This window comes from Ambystoma mexicanum, chromosome 11, assembly GCF_040938575.1.
Source record: "Ambystoma mexicanum isolate Mex_15411 chromosome 11, UKY_AmexF1_1, whole genome shotgun sequence".
Classification (NCBI taxonomy): Eukaryota; Metazoa; Chordata; class Amphibia; order Caudata; family Ambystomatidae; genus Ambystoma; species Ambystoma mexicanum.
In genome coordinates, this window is record NC_090934.1 from 1,415,757,787 (window position 1) to 1,415,775,450 (window position 17,664).

Consider the following 17,664-nt stretch of genomic DNA (forward strand, 5'->3'; position numbering starts at 1 on the left):
AAAAGACAATTTATTGATCTTTGCCTATCTTCAATGAAGCATTTTGATACTCCCCAATCTTGATTGGACTTCCGTGTCCTCCTAAATCATGAAGGGCAGACTTTGGTATTAGATTTCCTCTCCCTTAATAGTTAAAAGGAGACACTAATTTGATAGAATTTGATGTGAATCTATGAGCAATGATAGGAGCAACTCATCCAATGGGCCTCATTCCGACTTTGGAGGTAACCACGCCACTATTTGCGGCATGGCTGCCTCCAAAATCGTTCCGACTCCGTCCTGGTGAATAGAGTAATTACCAGTCCATTCCAAGGTTGGAGGGACCGGTAATTCCCCATTCACCAGGGCCCTTCCCCTTTCCCATTTGAGCCCCCATGGGGCTCAATGGGAATGGGGAAGGCGCTAATAAATTACGGTACCGTTATTAGCACTAAAGTCCCTTTGCGGGTCCTGTCCTTAACGCCTGCTAAAAGCAGGCGTTAAGGAAGGACCCGCAAAGGGAACTCGTAGTAGGGCGGTAAGAGTTTAAGTAGTTTGTAGTAAGATTGACACAGATTTCTACAATTTGTCTTTTGGAAACCGTAACATAGGATTTTAAACACCCGCAGTAAACACTATTTTGCAGATCTGTTCGTAGCTACATGAACGCTCTCAACGCCACAACACTGGATACACATTGTGGTATGTACATGTTGCTTTCTGTGATGCTTTTTTGTTTCACATTAGTGACATGTTTTACGTTGACTGTTTTATACCTATGTCTGTGGATTCATTGTCATGTTAATCTAACAACACGATTTACTGTAAAACAGTGGGCCGAGCCCTGATGAAGGGGCCCAGTACTGCGAAATGCATTGGCATGCGAGCTCTCTAACTCTTTTAGGCTACAGCTGGCCTCTCCTTCTGTTGAAGAATTAAATTACGCATTTGATTGAGTACAGTGGAGTATTTTTGTCTACTTTCAACATGAATCTCAGCCTGACAGTATTAGAACAATACATTGGATAAGTTTGTTCCTACTATTGTAAAGACTATGGTAACCCTAATAGGGGCACAGCATGAGAGTGACTGCTTAAGTGAGTGTTTTATTCAGTTTTCTTCTTGTGGCAATAGTTGAGTCCAGGTGTCTCTGGACTTCGCACAGTCTGCTCCTTGGAATCTACATTATTGCAACATGGAACTGTATTTACCCTTTTCTAAATTTTGTTGTGCCCACCCTTTCCTTTTGCAATCTATGAGCAATTACCATATCTCTCACTGCACCTTTGCAATCTATCACCATTGCAATGGCACTTTGGGCCTCATTACGACTCAGGCGGTATGGGGTTTACGGCAGCGTAAACAGCGCCGACCCTTACCGCCTGATTCCAAGGTCCCTTAGCGCCATGGCGGATTTAACACCTGCTTTTAGCAGGTGTTAAAATCCATGGCGCTAAGGGACCATGTTGTTAATTACGCCACCGTAATTTACGGTGGCGTAATTAACGCCTTCCCCACTCCCATTATGCCCTATGGGGCAAAAATGGGAATGGGGAAGGGTAAATGGGGATTGGGGACTTACCGCCCCGCCAACCTCGGAATGGGGCGGTAAATCCGCCAACCACCATGGCGTAAACATAGTTTACGCCATGGTGGTAAAGGTACGACCCAGGCGGTAACTTACAGCCTGGGTCGTAATGAGGCTCTTTGAATGCTATCTTTTTGACGCAATTGATCCTCTCTAAAATGACATTTGTTTCTGGGTGATAAATGGAACTAGTGCAGTGTTCTGTACCTGCATCTTTAAAAACAAATTACATCTGTATAGAGACTAATTGCACCCAATTGTCCATTATCAACACATCTGGATATCCTCCCTCTTAAATGTATCACCTAGAAGTCTAATACCAACATTGGTACATATATTCTGTGCAAACTTGACCTCCACCCAACTTGAAAACAAATACAATAATACCAGGAAATATGTTTGCCCTCCCAAATTCCTTACCGGTCCCACAAAGTCAAAGTCTGCCCTTTCTCACTGGAGATTGAGAATATAAATTACTATTGTTAGACTACTCCTCGACGAACACGCTTTACCACTATTTGTATAAGAGAAACATTGGGCCTCATTTCAAGTTTGGCGTTAGCCTTGCTGGTAAAACCGGCAGGCTGCTGCCAAACCTGCAAAATTATCCCGGCTCTCGCGAATGGCCAATTCCCGGGTCATTGCGGCCCTGCCGGACCAGGTAATTGCCCATTTGCGGGTGCCTGAATTAAATGCTCCCCATTCCCATTGGGCTCAAATGGGAATGGGGAGGTTGGATGCACCGGCACCTTTCAGAATGGTGCCGGTGTATCCAACATGCTCTGCTCGTGGCTGCCGGTATGCCCGCCAGGTCAGACCTGGTGGGAGGGAAGGCACCCGCAGGCAGAACTCGTAGTTTGCCGGTCTGGTAACAACAGTATCGGCAAGCTTACCGGTACCATTATTACAGGACCGGCAAACTTATAATGAGGCCCATTGTATTATTATCCTCTCGGCTTGTACACAACAGCCATGGCAAACACTTTGTTTCAATTTCAACATATCAGGATGACACTCATGGTCTAGGTCTATTATTCTCGTCTTACCCCTACTGGAGGACTAAATTGTTCACCCCTCAGAACCAAACCCTTTAATACATGCAACTCATCCTGAACCTCATATTTAAGCTTCACAAATAACTATTCGCTAGCATTATTGTTTTCTAATGCCTCTTTGACACCTCTCGGAGACTCATGCTCCTCTATCGCTTTGTCTCATTCCTGCTTAGATACTACATTTTATTCGACTTGTAGCACCGCTTCATCTTTTTCATTATCTAGCAACCCAGCTTCTCCTACATGATGCGTTAACCTCAATAGAAAGCCAGATGCTTTGTTCTTACAGCCTCAAATATACTACAAATCCCAGTTTTTGTAAAATTGATTCCTAATTTGGAAAGATACTGTGTACAGCCCATTAGTGTTCAAAATTTCTTTAAGGGTTTTTACATTCTGATCTCATCTCAAATCGCATACCCCAGTGAAAAAGGCAGAATGCACCTACAACCCATTTAATTGCCAGCAGCTCCTTTTCTATTGTGTAGTAATTCTTCACCACTTCCTTTAAGATTCTCAACGCAAAGGCAATTGTGTTCCAATCTTTCCCCATTTTCTCATCAAAACTGTTACAAGTATTTCATTACGGGTGTCTGAGTTTAGAATAATTTTCTTCAAAGAGTTGACATTTCCCAAAGATGGAACTTTGTCAAGATCTTACTTGATGTTTTTGTACTCTCTTTTGCATTTTTCAATCTATGTGAATGGTATGCCTTTCTTTGTGAATGTTCTGATTTCAGCTATGGCGCTGGCAAACATTTTGAATGAATTTTATGAATGAATTTTATGTAATATTCGGCCACCCCGAAAAATGAAAGGACTGATCCTTGTTCTTCAGACATGTGTGCTCACTATGTTGTATACAAAATCTTTTTTTAGTTTAATGCCTTCTTTTGATATCTCATGGACTACGTATTGTATCTGTTCTTCATATCTTTTGTATTTACCTTTGCTTAATGTCAATCCTGATTCTCCTAATATTTTCAGAGCCTTTTGTAGACATATCTTATGTTCCTTTTGGTCCTTGCCATAGATTCTGACATCCTCTAGGAAACATGTCATTCCTTCCTCCTCTTGAAATAACTGAGCCTCATTCCATGTTTGGTGGTATTTTGGAACTAAATTCACCCTAATACTGCCAACATCGGTTACATTTACAGCCACTTGGTCCTGTGGGTTTTCCATGGGATTACAAGTGGTGGTAGGCAGGTGTTAGTCCCCACATATGTACTCCATTGGGGATTTTGAATTTGGAGCATCAAGCTGGTGGTAAATCCTCCACTTTTCCTCCGTGATTTGTCATAATCACCTCTCGTAATTCCGCTAGTGGTAATTCTTCAAAACTTGTGATTTGTGGGGGTGGGATTAATTGAGGTATTTCCATTACTTCCCAAAAATGTGGCGGTAACAGAATTACCTTCAGTTTTCCCATGCAATGCCTAACTAGGAATAATCCTTTGGAAGTCTGAGACAGCAGAGACTTATCTGAGCATCATCCTCGTACACTTAAATAACCCTTCCATTGTTATAAATGCTATTAAATAGTTCGACAATTCATGCAATTTTATCTGATGATTCACAGATTTAAGGTCTAATGTGGAAAATACCTCAGCTTCTCCTTAGTAACTCCATTATATTTGGAAGTGGATTTCTATCTGTTGCTGTAAACTTATTAAGAGCTCTGAAGTCTATACATAATCTCAGACATCCGTTCGATTTTTGTTGTTGTACTATCACCAAAGGCGACGCTCGCTCTGATGATTTGACTCTCTCTATGACTCCCTCATTTTCTAGCATTCACAATTCATTTTTGGCCTCTTCCCATATGGGTAGCAAAATGTTCTGGACTTTAGGCACTACTGTTGTGGCACCCTTACTAAACCTAATAACGTGTTCAAAGCCTTTTGTGCATCTCAAAGTATCTCTGAATACATCCACATTTTCAAGAACATCTTCAAATGTGAAAACTGATTCTTTTGAATTTGGATCTAATTTGATCCCCATCCCCTTTGATGTGGCAGGCTGAGTAAACATGTATTTCCTTTTATAGATACACACATTTTGCCTTTAGTTGCTCAGTACTTAATCTTCAAATTTGGCCAGAACCATCCTACTAGTTTATTTATTTCATGAAAATTACAGGGAAAACAATGCATTTTTGACACAAAAATACTTACAAAACCTTTTAACATTCATTTACAAAGGGGAGGACCACTGTCCTTAATAACGGATTAGAGGATGTGGATGTAAAACCCGATAATGCAGACGAGGTGGAAACATCAATTAGGGATAAGGACAGGAGAGCATGATATAGGAACGGGAGAGTGGACGAAGTGCTACGTTTTAAGATGAAAGGGTGAGGGATAAGTGCTGTGGGGTTGTTATAGAGAGGTGGGGAAGAGGAGAACACGGGATGTGGTGGCATATGCAAGTGGCATATGCAAGTGGTTATTCAGAAAGGAGGAGAGCCAGAAGGTAGGATTTTAATGATGATACAGTGGGAGTAGTGCAGAGACGTAGAAGAAGAGCATTCCAGAGGAAGAGAAGTGAGCAAGAGAGTGGAAACGAGAGGGAGCACAAAGGGCACAAGATGTCACATGGAGGTGAGACAATGATGATCGTAGGGAGCGACAGAGAGAGTAGGGAGTCAAATGGGCAGAAGTTTAGGGTGGGGAAAGTCGGTGTAAAGTTTTGTAGAGGATGATAATGAGTTTATACTTTGCCCTCTGTCTCATAGCTAACCAGCCCAACAGAGAATGGGCAAGGGAGGTGGCGGTGAAGTGGCGAAGGTTGAAGAGTGTACAGACAGCAAAGTTGAAAAAGCATAGTTGGGAATATCTCTGAGTAGACTGGCACAGTAGTCAGATCAAGAGATTACTAAAGCTTCAGTCTAAGTGGAGTTGAGCGTAAGCGAGTGAGATGCCATCCATTATTTGATGGTTGAGGGACAGTTAGAAATGTTTGACCGTCGCCATCAGATGAGGGAAGGGAGAAGAAGATCTAAGTGTCATCAGCAAAGAGTTGATAGGAAAAGCCATAGGAGAAGATCAAGGTGTCAGAACAGAAGTATAGAGATTGACGAGAAGTGGATCCAGGACTGACCCCTGGGGACCACCAACAGTAAGAGAGGGTGAAAGGGGAGTTAAAGCTGTTGTAGAACACTTGGAAGTGTTTGGGGGCAAGATATCAAGCAAACCAAGTAAAGGCCTTGTCCCTGATGCCTAGGAGAGATAGTCTTGAGAGAAGGTTAGAATGGCTGACAGTATCAAAGGCAGTAGAGAGGTCAAGAGGAATAACAATAGATGAACAGTTAGCAAGACGAGCTGAGAGATGTAGATGCAGAGATTGGAAGCCAGATTGAAGAGGATCCTGGGGTTGTGTGTGTGTGTCAAGGAACTCAGTGAGTCAGTTGATAACTATACAATCTAGGATTTTGGAATAGTGAGGTAGAAGAGAGACAGGAGGACATTTGGCAGGACAGTTAAGATCAAGGACAGGTCTACTAAGGATAGGTATGACAGTATTCAACTTGTAGGATGATGTAAAAGTGGCACTGTCAAGAGAGGAGTTGAAGTAGAAGGTAAGATATGGAGTAACATTGGGAGCTATGAGTTTCAATATTTGTGGGGAAAGAGGGTCAACGGGGGCACCTGAAAGGTTAGCCCTAAGGAGAAGGTCAGGAGTGTCATCAGGGTTAGTGGGGGCAAAGGAAGACATTGTCACAGGAGAGCTGGGTAGAGGTGGTGGTGAAACGTGAGCAGGTGGGGGGTAGAAGGTAATTTGTAAGGATATTATGAATGTTGGACATTTCCTAAGCAAAGTAGAGAGCCAGATCATTAGCAGAAAGAGTAGAGGAGATGGAGGAGGGTTTAGGAGGTGAGAAAATTGAGTTGAGAGATTTTTGGAGGCGCCTCGATTGAGAGGATTTAGACAAAATGAAGGGTAGGGTTTAGGAGTGAATGTGGTAAGACCAAAGTGAGAGTAGAAGGGAGCATTAAGAGCAGCATTTAAAGTTAGTGAAGGGTAGGAGTGATAGAAAGCTTGTAAATTGCAAACAGTCCTACACCACCATCCTACCAGTTGGGCAGGGAGAGTGGCTGAAGGTGTAGGCAGGGCCGTGAAGGGCAGCAAGGGTTGCAGAGTCTGAGGGAGACATCTAGTTTTCTGTAGAGGGAGAATCAGAAAGAAGGAAGGCAGAGGTAAAGGAAGTCTTGTTACAGACAAATTGTGCATTCCAGAGGGCAGTATAAAGAGAGTGAGATGTAGAAGCATATTGAGTCTGTGAAGTAGAGAGGCGCTGGGGGTAGATTATTATTATTTATTATTATAATTTATAATTTATATAGCGCAGCCACTGACCCGAAAGCTTAAGGGCGCTAGACAGACAGATCATAGACAATAGATAGCCACACAAAAGTGAGGTAAGTTAGGGTTGGTGGTCTTGTGAAAAGGGAGTGTAGGTGAGCAAGAAGAGGGGTGGCATCAAGGAAAAGAGATGATAAGGATAAGAAGAGAGTTTAAATGGTTTTGAGCAGAGAAGAATGAAGTAGAAGAAAAAGGAAGAGATAATAAAAGCAATGCATGGAGAGGGCAGGGCTGAGCAAGGACGTAATTGGTACTCACAAGCAAGTAGCAGGATGCAGCGAAACAATGGTTCAAAGGCAAAGAGGTAAAGAGGCTGGATGAAAGGTTGAATGTTCTGAACGAGATCAGCAGCAGTGGGACTACTGAGAGGTTCTTGGTGACAGGAATGGATTTAGGATGGATTCGCTGGGCTTTATAAAAAGGAATATCCTGCAGAGGAGTATGGGAAGAATCTTTGTATGCAAAATCTGCCATGGGTAGTGTCACCCAATCATGCTCCCTTTTGGTCACATAACAGCAAAGATATTGTCCTATTGTGTGATTGGTACTCTCACTTTTCTCACATCATTCTGGGGATGGTATGCAGAAGAATAGTTCAATTGAATTCCCAAGAATAGACTGATTTCTTTACAAAAAACTGAGACAAACTGGGTTCCCCTGTATGTCACTAGGATGTCTCGTAGTACATGGTGTCAAAAGATATGCTGTAAGAACCAACGAGCAAGCGTAGTTGCCAAACGCTGGTTTTCAGTGCAATGATATGTGCTATCTTTGTAAAGTAATGGACCACTGTCCAAGGCACCGTATTGCCCTGTCTTCAGGTAGATCAGTTATAAAGTCCATTTAACAAACTTGCCATGGCCTATCAGGAATTAAGAGGGGTTGAAGTAGGCCTAGAGATGTTCATCGAGAGGCCTTGGCTCTAGCGCAAACAGTATCAATTTTGCAGGGATGCTCCTGTCTTACCTCAGTCTTCCGCCGATTGTGGGAAATGAAGAGGTAGGATCTGTCTCTAGTGGAGGCCAGACTTACACCCCAGTTGTTTATTCAGGGTGATCAGTAAGGCTAACTCTGAGCATAGATCCAATTCACAGAGGGGAAATGCTCTGGGTGGGGAAAATAACTTGGAAGTGCTGCTGAAAATTCCAAAAAGGAAGGTTTCACAATTCCAATGAGGAAAACAGCTTCCAGCTGAATTTGGCAAGGATGTGGGCACACAAGAAGTAAACAAGGTAAAATTGAAGGCAGGATCAATTGCAGGGTGAAAAGGAAGGAACAGGAGACAGAGCAAGAAATCAGAAAGGCAACAGGAGTGAGAAGGAAACGGTATCATCAAGCCAACTCACAGTTCAGTTGCAACGAGGCGATACACTGCTGGCATCTAACTATATCCAGAAGACGGATGTCACTCTGTGAGCATACCTGGGTGAGAGAAGCATGTAACAACTAGACCATTACTTGTGCTTCCCGAACACACTGCAACGGGACGACAGCAAGTGAATAAATTGAGCTGCGCGGGTGTTCATTATTAACAGAACATCCTTGCCCTTATTCAAAATGTCCTTTATCATAGTGTTCCACCAAGGATACCTTTGTATCTTACTTAATGTCTTATTGATACCGAAATGTCCGGCACCAGGAACATCATAGCACCATTTCAAGAGTTTATGTTGGCCGTCTCTTGTGGGTTACCAGGGCTTGCCATGTCAAAGTGTAGTCCCTGATCTTCCATGTGGAGCGGTTGTACTTTCAGGAAGTCTTCCTTTTGGTCTTGCTTATAGGTTCCCTTAAACAATTCATCATACATGGAAAAAGGGGATTTGGTAAAACAGATGGTTTTGTCAGGTGAAAAAGAAGGAATCCCTTCCACTTGATCGAATCATAGAAGTGTGCTCTTAAAAAGGCTTCAGCTTCAAAGTTGTGTAGTCCTGGTTTGAAGGTGAAGATAAAATCAAAACAGGGGAACAATGGATCCAACAGTTTTGTCTCTGGTGGAAGCTTTCTCCGTTTTTAAGAAACCCAGATTTCAGTGGTCGGTGAAAACAGTGATGGGGTGGCAAGCTCCTTGCAACTGGTGCCGCCAAGTGACAAAGTCATCTTTGAGAGCTAGTAATACTTTATCGAATATGCTAACATTCCTTTCAGCAGGTGACACAGTATGAGAATAGTAGGCCAATGGATTTGATATCCTTGTTTCGGGGTCTGTTTGTACTAATAATGCACCCACGGCTTGATTAGAAGCAACAGCTTCTACAATGTAAGGACGGCTAGGATCAGAAAGTAGTACTATAGGAGCAATAGTGAATAATTCCTTTAAATGATGTAACGTTTTTTCGGTGGTAGGTGTCCATTCAAACAGGATGCCTTTCTTTAGGAGACGTGTCAAGGGAAGTGGGATGCAGGAATATTCAGAGATAAATATTGTATAGAAGTTGGAGTTCTTTCATCTTATGAGGGGTCGGCCAATCTAACAGTAACAGTGCTGCAATCTTTTGTGGATCCATCTCCATCCATTGTGGTGAGGATATAACCAAGATGTAAGATTTGTTCCTGAGTAAAGAAACATTTAGACAACTTGGCGTATAAGCAATGTTTTCGAAGAGATTGAAGGACTTCACAGATGTGTGCGATATGTTCACGTAGGACTGAGAGTATATCAATATGTCGTCTAAATATATGATGATGAAAACGTCCAGGATGTTGAAAAATACTTAATTCAGGAAAAACTAGAATGTAGCAGGAGCATTGCAAAGTCCAAAGGGCATTACCAGGTACCCGTAATGCCCAAGTCTGGTTCAGAATGCAGTTTTGTATTCGTCCTGGGAGCTGTTTGTATTAGATTGTACGCCCATTTTAAGTCGAGCTTCATATAAATCTGACTATTCCTAGCTTGATCTATCAAGACCTGAATGAGTGGAAGAGGAAAACGATTTTTATGGTGATAGGGTTCAGTCTTCTATAGTCCACCCATGATTTTTTAGAGTATAAAAAAATAGGGACTCCGGCAGTGGATATAGAATGTTGAATACATTCTTTTTCGAGGTTATCATCAATGTACTTCTTCAGTATCAAATAGGTTCTTCCAAAAGGGATTTGTGTTCCTGGGGTAAATGATAGGGTAGGGTGTATTGGGGAGGACCCCCAATAAACAAATAACAAATTCAATGAGTACCTCTGGCTAACAATATTCTGCACACAAATGCCACAAAAACAAACATTGGTTTCTTCATATTCACAATACCTGGCAGGATAGTGAACCAGGTGTGCTGTGCCTGAAGAAAGCTGTGAAAGACCGGGGGAGGAGTCTGTGCATTAGCACCTGGAGAAGTTCAAGTGCTCAAAGGGATTACAAAATAAATGATCTCTGACCCAAATAACCAGACAGACTCAAAGAATATGGCAAAATACTACTTTATTATCAACTCAATAAAGTAGGGACATCTGAGGAACAAATAGATTGTAGCTCACACACTCTCCTTGCATTTCCATTACACAAAATACTTTATACCTCAAGGTACGTCAGTTATGATGTCATCATACGTGGTAAAAAGTAAAACCTATCAAGTGGAGGGATTGGTTAGGGGAACATATATTCTATATAAGTGTTAGTAACATCATTGGCTGCCCTTTATCTGACAGGCACGCATTAAACACCCTCTAACTATGTAAAATACAGATAATAACATAATGGCAGCAGCAAATAGGCTTCTGCAACAATGTACAGAAGACCGTTACATAGACCATCATGATTGGTTGGCACTCTCTTTCAACCTTGGGCATTTGACTCATTAGCACCACGCAAGCAACGAAACCCAGGTGCAGGGGAACAACGCCAGACAACTGCCTTTCTTAGCTAATTAGCCTACCATCTCTCATCAGTCAGGCCCAAGGCTTCTTGTTTGTAGTTTAACTTGCTGACTGTTCTCTTCTTCTGAACCTTTAAGTGAGTGAAGGTACATTGCTATCTTTGTCTGCAGCATTATGAAAAGGCCTTATTTCCTGGTCCTGCACCACGTGGTAGGAGACCATCATTTTGACCGTTCTGACCTTTTATTTAGTGCTATTTATTTCAATAATATTGGGTGCAATTACTCGTCCTGGCCTCTGGAGACTTGGTTTCTCTGTCTTGCATGCACTTTCTGCATCTTTGATTGTCCAATACTTGGCACGCACAAATGTTCACTCCTTTACTTAATCTGATATGTCTTACGTACATGGCTTATCCTCTTCGACTCCTTTAGTTCCTTGCAGTTGCTTCTTGCTGTGGCATCCTTGATCTTGAGTCAAGCAAATACCCATGGTTCTCGTACAAAGTGGTATTGCAGCGCCTGTCAGCTCTGCAGCCTTGGCCTCGCTCCTCGAGATTTCTAGCTTACTATTATAAAATGCAAATTTCCATTTCTTTAACATGACTGCTTTACTTGTGTTATATTTCCTACTTTATCAAGCCTCTTCGTTGTCTTATCTACCATGCGTTTCTGCGTATATACATCTAGTACATCTATTATCACTTATCTTCTTCATGTATTTGATTTCTTGATATGCGCATATATCTTTACTTCATTCTTATAGTTACATCTTCATTCTTTGCACATCCATTCATCAGATTTAGTGCATTTATGTACCTTCTCTCTTTGTGACGTCACTTCTCTTTGATTCAACTTTACTTATAGTTCTATGTCCATTGGTGTCTGCAGACTTATGTCTACCATTTCAGTTCGGGGTTCATTCGATACAGTTGTCTGAGTACATAATGTCTCTCATACCTTTGATGTGGTATTGGGATGATACCAGGTGTCACGCACAGGGCTCTCTTGCTGTTCTTTCAATATGACGGAGGTGAAGGGGCGGGCTCTATAGATGACGTGCTCATCTGCCTCTCTACAAGTCATTCCCCCTGACATTGCAAACTGCCTCGAAGCCTGAGAAAGGCCAGTGGAAGGGAGACATTACCCCACCAATATTGAACTGGCCGAGGAGCACAAGCAAGGCTAGGGCAAGGGAGCCATTCCCCATACAGAGACCTGAGCTACCAAAAACCCTGAGTATGGTTAGGGGGAGGGTGTCATCACTCTGGCATCGAGAACTGACTCCCGAGGGAGGGAGTCATCCCCCTGTTCACGAAGACTGAAGAAAGTTACATGCCAAAGATATCATAATGAATTCAACTATGGCACACAAGAGACATTTCTTGTGAACTGTATTTTAAGACACCCGGTGAACCTGAAACTTTATGTTGCTTCAGAAAGAGCCTGCAACCTGGGGAAGGGAGGCACTCCCTCAATACACAGTCTCAGTTTTGAACTATTGAAACCCCCTCAGGTATTTAGTTTCATTCATAGTGTAAGGGAAGGAAATAGGTTTTTGACGCAGGACAGTGGGCTCTTTATTTTTAACATCCTGACAAATTCTGTAGTACTTTTAGTTGAGGCAGGGAAACACCTCTTAGAAATAGGGCCAGATAGGTTTTCTTTTCTTTTCTTTTATACCACAATAAAAGTAATTGCCAATCCCTACACCACCATTAGACTCGTACTTCTGCACCCTTAGACCACTTATGTATTGTACCCGCTGACGGTTCAATTTACTCCCCTCCACAGCCTGGTCAGAATGTCCCTTAAACTCACCCCATAATAAGAAGTTCACTGCTCCCTGTCGATTCTGAGTTCTTATCTAATATAGGTTATTTTGTGATCAGTATGAATAAATAAATAAACATAATTCGACATAAGCCTGGAGAGTGCTGGTCCATTTACACGACATCTACAGTAGACGTCAAATGTATTAAAGTACTTCCTTTTGTGCTTACCCATTTCACAATAGCAGAAAACTTTCAAGGGCAGAGCATTGACAAGAGTAATTGCTCTTCTCGAGGGACTAGCGATCTCTGGCCTTATGCCCTGGCCTCCAAGACTCCACATCGGCAGTGGTTCGTCAGCTTGCCATGGCAAGGGCACGGAGGTGAGAGCAATGAGCACAGGGAACATACTGAAAAAGAGCAGGAAGGCACATCTATGACCAGAGCGGCCAAGGGAGAGAAAGACCCATGTGCAAGACAGCCTTGCCTAGACTGAGGAGGAATCTTCTCAAGTGGCATAACTAAGTCAGTGAGGAATCTTCGAAAGGTCTGCTTTAAAAATGCAAGTAGCAGTAGTTCAGGCCCACAGGAGGAGACTGTGTCAGAGCTGTACTCAGGTTAATAGCAAATGCTACTGATGCTTATAAGACATTACAGGTTACTTTGCTGGTTTGCGCTTATCTACAAATAATCTAAACAGTCTATTCGGTAAGACAGTTTGCCAATTGGTAATTTGTTATTTTCCAAGTATTCTAATACACAATGCTGTTCATTCGGTTTTGGCCAATTGGCCGCATAATACAGTCTCATTGGTCAAGTTTCCTGATGCATAACATTGTTCATTCAATTTCGCCGACACATGTTTCGACCTTGGGTCCTTTTCAAGGCATTTAGATTAAATGAACTAGTTGTGTTCAATTAATAACATTGTAAAATTAGAATGTCCAAATATTACCATTCACGTTGTTGATGAGTATGAAGAGATTAATAATCAAAGGAAAGAAAAAGAAAAAGTGAAGAAATATATTGTAAGGCGTGGCAATATTAAAAGTATAATTACTAGTATCCATATTCACAGATCTCATTTAGTGTTCAAAACTCTAATGATAGCGTGATCCAAAGAAAATGTGTTAACCATTGATCCACCATTGTTTTAATCTAATCAACATGCGTGATAGAGTTGCAGACCTGCACTCGTGCCTGTAATAGTCTGTGGTTTACACTGTATGCATGCCGCTTTATATGAATGAGGGTGATCACCCCTTGCATCAAACATCCCATGCATTTCTTTATGAATATTAAGTTTCTATAGTTACAGTATCACCGTTCAGTTTCCCTCTCGGTAGTGGTGTTGCTACATATCATATAACCTGAAATTGGTTCGTGGTTTGCTCCATATTTGGCCAATATCCATGATAATACAGTCAATCTGTCATCTCTAAAATTGTTATTGTTAATACTAATTGTACTAACCTCACAGTAAGTAAGGATACGTTGATTAAGTTAGTGGAAGGTTGTGATTAGTTGTCACTGATTGTTTGATATTTATCAGCATCTATATAAATCAAAACATAATATGGTGCTGCCAAGATTACATCAACATAAAGAATAAACCTGTTGGTTATATACCCTGTGATCCACTTAAAAATGTGTAGTATCACTTACCTGTGTCATTGGGTGTTCTCCCCGCGGTGTGTTATGCCGTTCGGGTATTCTTATGGCGTTCAAAATGCTTGCGATCCCCATTTTAAAACTTTATTTATAATCTTCAATCGCACCTAGTGCGCGGCCGTATTCGCATTGGTCTTTTCTCACTTTCTGACTTATATGGACTTTGCCAAATGCTGCAATTACTCTGATAAGTTTAAAATAATCATTGCACTACTGTAATATGTAAACATATAACTGAGGATATTGCGATTCATCTAATCTGATAACCCTGTTCTGTTTTTAAGGTCTAAAGCCGCATAGTCTGTCTTCACTATTTATTAATATTGTGATTTAAATAACACATATAGGGCCTGATTCAAAGAGCGTTTTCCAATGGGATTATGCCATTATAAAACGATTCTGTGAATCCGGCCTATAATGTTAACGAAAAAGTGCATTGGTTTGATCTCTAGCGTAATAAGGTTCCAAACAAAGTAACCTGTACCGCTAATCATTAAAGGATCTAGGGGATAGATTCCAATTTTGCATGGGTCTGCAGCTTTCAGAATAACAAAACAGAAACCAAAACATTTACATCTAACTATTTTCACCAATGCGCATCACTTTGCAATTAGCATCAACATTAGTTTTTGTCTTGCTTATAAGACATGGTTGTCCAACTCCAGGCCTCAAGGGCCGGAAACATGATGGGTTTTCAGGATATCCCTCTTTAATATTCATGAGCAAAAATGTGTATACATTTAGAATGCCTGTATGCAAATGTATTTCATGAGTATTAATGAAGGGAATCCTAAAAGTAAGGCATGGATCCTATAAGAAAATGCACCAATCATTTAATGTTAAAAAACTGCCTTTTGGGTAATGCATGTCATTTTGTCATGTCATGTTTTGGCATGTATATAGCACACCACTCTTCTCTGATGGAGCCTTCGTAGAACTATCAGCTCATCACCAAATGGTGCAGTCCAGAGGATGGGAGTCTGTGGGAAAGGGTATGTGCATGGAGTATGTCCTATGTGGCTTACGGTCGATGTCGTGCACTAAAGGTCATAGATGAGGGCCGATGGCCGTGCAACACAAATATTGATGCTGCTAATGCGTGCAGTTGTTTTGAGAAAGGCGCTAGAAAGACTTACTAGAGAAAGGCAAAGTGAGTCCTTCCGAAGGGCACCAGGTTGCTGTTTGCCAGTGTTGGTTTCAGCTGCTGTTATTCTTGAGGATGGCCAGGAGGTCTTATGACGCCTTCGTACAGTGTTTTTTCCTGGGGCTAAAGATCTGGATAAGGATTACCTGTGTGAGTTGTGTCCAATGCAATAGATCCTGTTTTTTTTAATGTGTGAGGCATTTTGGAGTGAGGAAGAGAAATTGAATCGTCTTTCAAAGCTTTGCAAAACACAGAGAATGATGGCTGGTGGCTTTTAAGTGAGTCATAACCACTTTCATTGCTCTGGACAATCTGCAGACCGTTGCTTGTTATCCTGCCACGCTATGACAGAATGGGAAAGACCTTTTGCAAATCAGACAGGGTCCCACTCCAAAAGGTGCAGTCTAGCAGTGCTAGGTTACATCTCAGACATGTTTCGACCTATTGAGGCTCATCAGCAGAGTCCCAAAGTAGACTTCAATAACAGTGCTCAATGAGGCAGGAACATGTCTGGGATTGCCTGCAGTCTCTTGCAGAAGGGTTGGGGCCTAGATGTTTGGGCTGGACTCACTCATTTGGATTGGGAGCAATCCTGATTTACATATGCTCTTTCCTCCACTGTAACTGCATGTCAGGGTGAACAAGTATCCGTTGGAGGGCTTCTCAGATCAATGCCAGTGGTTATGATGTATTCAACATGTTCAAGCCAGCACCCTTTAATTTTGCATTGTATTTTCGGTCATCTAAAAATTGCATGTGTCTTGGTGGCTTCCGTACAATTATCCTCTGGGATCTTTCAGATAATAATAATAATAATAATAATAATAATTTGGTTGGCTAATGCATTGCATCATGGAGTACATACACCAAGGGAACACCGGGTTTGTTAGTAGATGGTTGATTGTAAACGCTCATGTATTTAACAGTTCCCATGATCTATTTACAACCCTGTTTCTGTTTGTTTTCACCTTTCGCAAAGGCCCAGCGGGGCCGCAATGGTAAGAAAGAAATAAAGAAGATGACTGATGCCATTACTCGGGTTTCTGTGGTTTTGTCAACCACACTTACCTCGTTGACCTTTAGTTCAACTCTATTGGTCGTATGAACGTCATACATATATAGGTAAGTGTAGGATTAAGGGGTGCTATGGGGAGAGAGGGGTTTGGGGTGGGGAGATGGGGGTTATGAGTGGGGACCAAAAAAATTGACGTAAGTGCGGTCGACGACACCACATAGAACCCATTACTGGGCATGACCCCTTCAGCCCAACATGTTTGCCCTTTACCATGATCCTATTTTTGACCTGCTTTACAGGAGATGTATGCACATGCTGTCCACAGAGCAGACCACAGCTGGCCCCACAATGGTGCAGGTGGCTTGAGGAGCGCAGGTCCAGACACCACCGCCCGTTTCACGACTGAGCAGAACACAGTGGTCGAAGTGGGCGGGAACGGTGCTCATCTCATTTTAAAAAAAAGTGTTACTGTTCTTAAACTTTTATTTAAAAAGAAACCATAGTTTTAAAATAAAATTGTAGGAAGAAGTTGAAACTTGCCCTTCCGTGCAATGCACTGACCATTCCCTTAAATAGCAGGTGTGTTTGTTTGGAGGTTTGGCTTGCGCGTGGGAGGGGCGTGGTGATGGGGTTTGTGGGGTGCAGGGGGCAGGCCAGAAGGGAACATAGTTCCGCTACTTCTTTTCGTAGACTTGGACCACTGCCAGAACAGCTACTTTGAATGGAGTTTGTCTGACAGTGTCTACGTGTATGGTGCTTTCACTTAAACACATGCATGCTTAAATGTGTTTCTAAAAAAATAAATCCTATGAAGAGGTCTGTCAGCAGAGTTTCTCCCCCACCTGCCTGTGGAGAATAACACCGAAACGTCGTATTGAAATTCCGAGGCCTTGCTGGGGCCGAATCTCGCCTTTGGCTGTTTCTGAATTGTACCTGTTCAAACTCGGAATCAATGGGAATGGCTAATGAGGGGGGAGCCCGCGCTCCAGTCGCCCCTGTCTCCCAGTCAGCCCCAGAAAGGTACTTTAAAACGCCAAGACGACGACCCGGCCTGCTGCTCCGAATAACATCACAGACTTGACGAAGGTACAGATTAAGGCCTGTCAGAAAGGAAACAGCGCGGTCTGTTCCCACAATCCTGCGCGCCTGGCCCCCACAGGCCGAGGAGAGCGCGGGAGCAACGGTTACTGGCGAGGCAACGTTTCAGAAATGCGCAGATCAACGGTCCTTGTGGGAGCGCGGGAAAACCTCCTCTGACTGGCTCTCCGG

At 42.4% G+C, this 17,664-nt stretch overlaps 1 long non-coding RNA gene across 1 annotated transcript in view; it reads left to right on the forward strand.

Annotated features, from left to right (window-relative positions):
* The first annotated feature begins 574 nt into the window (after positions 1 to 574).
* Positions 575 to 17,664, forward strand: part of LOC138504511 (uncharacterized) — an 806,190-nt gene continuing 789,100 nt past the window's right edge. The window contains exon 1 of the long non-coding RNA XR_011279850.1: positions 575 to 681. This is a non-coding gene — a long non-coding RNA (uncharacterized lncRNA). The remainder of the gene's footprint in view (positions 682 to 17,664) is intronic.